This window comes from Rutidosis leptorrhynchoides, chromosome 4, assembly GCF_046630445.1.
Source record: "Rutidosis leptorrhynchoides isolate AG116_Rl617_1_P2 chromosome 4, CSIRO_AGI_Rlap_v1, whole genome shotgun sequence".
Taxonomy (NCBI): domain Eukaryota; kingdom Viridiplantae; phylum Streptophyta; class Magnoliopsida; order Asterales; family Asteraceae; genus Rutidosis; species Rutidosis leptorrhynchoides.
The window spans coordinates 233,594,813-233,599,616 of record NC_092336.1 but is presented as its reverse complement, the minus strand read 5'-3'; the positions used below and the strand labels follow the sequence as shown (position 1 = coordinate 233,599,616).

At 30.2% G+C, this 4,804-nt stretch overlaps 1 long non-coding RNA gene across 5 annotated transcripts; it reads right to left on the bottom strand.

Annotated features, from left to right (window-relative positions):
- Positions 1-329: 329 nt before the first annotated feature.
- On the bottom strand, positions 330-4,353 carry LOC139843379 (uncharacterized). 5 transcript variants are annotated; one of them, XR_011757549.1, is made up of 8 exons: positions 4,200-4,353; positions 3,001-3,416; positions 2,746-2,837; positions 2,059-2,186; positions 1,353-1,474; positions 991-1,083; positions 774-815; positions 330-559 (listed from the first exon to the last, which is right to left on the bottom strand). It is a non-coding gene; the product is annotated as an uncharacterized lncRNA (long non-coding RNA). The 5 variants fall into 5 exon arrangements; XR_011757551.1 differs by having other exon boundaries at positions 1,353-2,186; positions 3,001-3,245; positions 3,348-3,416; XR_011757552.1 differs by lacking the exon at positions 4,200-4,353 and adding an exon at positions 3,935-4,004 and having other exon boundaries at positions 1,353-2,186; positions 3,001-3,245; positions 3,348-3,416.
- Between the last annotated feature and the right edge of the window lie 451 nt (positions 4,354-4,804).

The window sequence follows — 4,804 nt, the reverse complement described above, 5'->3', positions numbered from 1 at the left end:
TAATTAAAATGATTAGTTTACAATATCATGTAATTCATGTATTTTAGTAATTTAATATTAATATTAACAAAATTTATTAGTATGAAGTTTATGTAATTCTTTGTATTTTAATAATTTGATATAATGTTTAAATTTAAGTTATATAGATTCTTTTTAAGACTGTGATCATGTGATTAGTTTATAATGATTTAGTTTGTACTATTAATAATTGTAAATGTTCTTGATCTGGGTAAAAATCATTAAGTAAATGAAGTAAGTTGACGGTCTCATGACTGAAAAAAAGAACATCTAATTACAAACAAAGTTACATTTAAAACTCATCTATCATTCAAATAGTTTCTTTAGAAAACAACTGAAATCATTTGCATCACAACAAAAATCAACTATCTCCACTCAGTTAAACTAACCAGTGTTAGAAAGAGTTTGATACAAAAGCAAATGTACTCTGAAACATATAAAATAAAAACATCAACTTTTTAGGGTAAAATTAGAGCTGGTTTTTTGATAACACATTGGGTAAGGGTCACAAAGGGTAATCTTGGTAGGAGGGTCTGTATACCTGAAACACGATCAACTAATATCCATCAACAACTTAATAACCAAATCATAAATTCCAAAACATACTTTGGCTATTATATGGAATACATACTAAAGAGATCACCTCAACTTAAAAATGTCCTTTAAACATAATACATTATATAAAATGGTTATTAATAGCATCCCATACATCTAAAAATAATAATCTTTTAAGGCCAAGAATAGCAACTTCTTACCATGTCATCATCTTTAATATACAATTGCAGTTTGTCAACAACCTACACATTACCGAGTTAATCTATCATAAATTGAACAAAGAAACTACTAATAAAGTGACTAACATAAGTAAAAACCCGCTTACAAAGGTAACAATTGTAAAATATGAAGCATTTCAAGTAACAAATAATTTAGAACCATATAGATTTGCAGGTTAATGGGTTATTATTTTGTCACCTTCTCCACCTTTTCCAATTTGGTAAAATGGCGACCAAATGAAGTATACCGCATTCCATGGTAAAATGGTTCACCGTACACTCCGAGCTTTTCCTATTGACACAATATGAAGAAAAAAACTGCATGTAGCTTCATTTTTTACAAACACTACCTTATTAGACACAAAATTTAGCCTTTTGAAATGAGAAGTGTTTAGGGCATTATGTAAATTTAAATAATAATCGGATGCCCTTTGACCCGTTTTCATTTCCTTTTAATCTATTAAAAAGTTGAAGATACGAAATCCATTGACTTGATACAAAATATGTCAAATTGGCACACCTAGTACGATCCAATTTATTCGAAGCGAATTTAAAAAATACCTCGACGGAACCTTCAACCCTGGCAATATAATGGATTTGTCCACTCTTGATCAATGTGCATGTGTAGATGGTACTTCTTTATATCCTCAAGTGAAATAGACAATACTTTGCATAAGGCTTGCCTACAGATGGGTTTACATTATTAGTGTTACTATAAGTCTATATTTAAAAGAGAAAATTACATGTAAATGTTCATACTCTAAGGTAACTTAATGTTGTACCAAAAGTATTGTCAAGTTTATGACAAAAACAGAACCACGATCCCTACTTATTGTCATAAATAAACAAAAGGCACGTAGGTAACACGAAACAAGTTATAGCAAGACCAAGACAAGTTCAAAGTGTTAGACATAAAAAAAATCAATAATAATCTAACTTTCATAACGACGGAATCAAGCAAGTGTTATGCCTAAATATCCGTTTTCGACCCATTTGACCCGTTTTCATTTTAGATTTTTAACCCATTTTACCCATTAAAAATAAAACGTAATCTTAACTTTCATTGGGTCAAAATTGCAACCTCCACTCATTATGAACTCCCCTTTAAAAATTGTACCATAGTCATCATTACAAAACTGATTGGTATTCATATGTATTCACAAGGCTCCCTTAATTTAGTTACTGCCAGATATACTTGGTTTGAAGTATGAAGGATAACCTGTGCAAATAAGCGAAATAGATTCAAGCAGAAATTTGGAGTTATTACCGAACCATTATACTTTCACGAGCAGCTTTAGCTTACGTTTTCCATATACATGGTCCCGCATTGCAACATTTATATGTTCAAGAGAAAAAACCTTAGCCTCATCCCTAGCTGTCATCTAACACATAACTCTGACATTGCAGCATTAATAAGTCATGTATGGTTGCATTGCAGCAAACAATTGTCGCGTATACACATAACTCGTTCTAGAATATTCATGGTGCTGATTGAAATAAATCAAATGAAGATAACCGAAACAAATCAAATGTACAACAACCTGTACTTAAGACCAATTTCAAAATTTGTAGTCCCATTGTTTCCTACTCCGTAGATATTAAAACATTGATTGCATTCTTAATAGTAGCAAATAAAGGCTTTTGTTATACTGTACAATAATGTCACAGGAATGATATGACAATACGTTATAGTGTACTTATTTGATAAATGCAATAAAGAACTTATCAGCGGGTCTGAATCGTATTACAGTTTCAACCGGGTCAAAGGAGGTGAAACTGTTGAATCCAATCACAGATTACTTCTAATACATATAACTCCTAAAGCACATTATGATTACTTCTAATGCATATAACTCCTAAACCACATTATTCACGGACTTAGACTAACATAAATTCATAGTTTTTTATAACTACAAGTAATGTATTAATAATTTATTGAAAGGTTGCAACACACCTATAAGTGGGGGTGCATTAACCTAACCCTGTTATGGCCCGTTATTCAACCTGACTAACTGGCCCATCTTGCCACCTTTAGCCATGGTGCATCTGAAACAATGCAACCATAATAATCAGTTCGTGAGATCATTCGAATAAACAACTTTAACAACCAATTGACAATGTGATAACCAAGTGAGCCATCCATTTAGGATCCAAACAAATAAAATTAGTCAGCTACATTATGTGATGCCAGTAAAGATAAAACATATACCTTTTGGATACCATTGACCGACCAAGCTCTTTTTGATAAAAGTCAGTGCTTTCACATTAGCCTAGGTGAAAATATTCTTCCGTTCATTTCAGTTATGGCACATACTTGCTCAATCTCTCCTCCAAAATTCAATAAACCATAACATTTTGTGTATCTTGTGAGCCTATCAGTTACCACCTTAAAACCCTCAAAAGAATAATGAGCCCTAAATGTCTCTTTTAATATATAATCCGTAACATCAACCTCTATATTCACGCACAAATATTGTGCAATCAGGCATACCGTCTTGTTAAATGATATACAACACTGAAATACTTGAATGAAATTTGGGGTTGATCTTAACTTACCATAAATAGGCTTGAAGCTCACTATCTTTGCCTCCCCTTCACTTTTACACCATTTCATATCTAGAACACCTAAACAAAAAGTTCAAAGAATTTAAGTTGCACACATTGTCTTCAAAAATCTAAGTTGAAAGCATAAATAAAAATGTAGATAGTTATCAACAACTATTGTAAATCAAAAGCACGATACCTACATCATAATCAGAAACCATACTACAAACATCTTTATTTCGATAAAGTACCGGATGTCGATCTTAAACCCATAATCCATTCGAAAAACTAAAAGCTAGTTCAACTTTGTTATAATCTCAAAACATAAAAAAAAAAAAAAAAAAAAAAAAACCCCTTAATCCTGGACTCATATTTCGTTAGATTCTTAACACTCTGTTTTGGGTTAGTCTTACACATTAAGATATTTGAGCAAAAATATGTAATTGAACAATCAAGAAACCCCAATACCAAATATTTGAGCAAAAATAATTAGATAAAAATTATAATAGTCAAATTAAATCGATATCGTTATATGAATCAATCGTATGAGACCTTATTTCAATTTAAGATAAAATGTAAAGATGACAAAATTGACATACCTGATGTCGATGTTGTAAACTACGAACAGCACTAAAGAACCCTAAAAGGATCAAAACACGACAATTATACATTACCCGTAATCATGTTCTACTAATTAATCGAAATTGATCGCAAAATTAGTTTGCAATTACAAACTAATAAAATCGTTTATATAAAAATTCGTTGAACAGCGTCGATTGATGAACATTCAGAATTAATAAACAAAAGTGTTGATAACATTAAACAATTGAACAAATCGTGAAGAAGGATAAAGATTCAAATAACCTTTTGATTTTGCGAACCCTAATTGCATCTGCTTGATTGCTTTGGTACGTAACAATTTTTGCGAACCCTAATTGCATCTTTTGAATACACAAAGATGTGGCTAGGTTCAAAGGTATCTCTGAAGCCATCGCCTCCCACTTCTCTAGTGAAATTGAAAAAGTGTTGCCTTTTTTTTGAAGTTTAACGTAAACATATTTTCATTAGGCACGGTTGTCTAGAGGGTAGTTTAGTTAACAAATAAATGAAATGGAGGAGAGAGACAAATATTGAGTGATCAAGTTAATCCATGGCCAATATTGAAAGTTGAGATTTGATCTAATAGTCCTTTTTATTCCATTAAAATTTTTTAAATGTTGATTAGCTAAAATCAACTTTGTTATTATATATAATATAGAATATAGATAATATAAACTATATGTAATAAATTAAATGTGACATTTATAACTATTTAGAATTAAATTAAAATTTAACAAAAGGACATGGACAAATGTAAATGATTAAATAAAATGTATTATATATATATAAATGTAAAATAAAATAATATATATATATATATATATATATATATATATATATAATTAATAATGGATGCCGAGTTTTTTTTT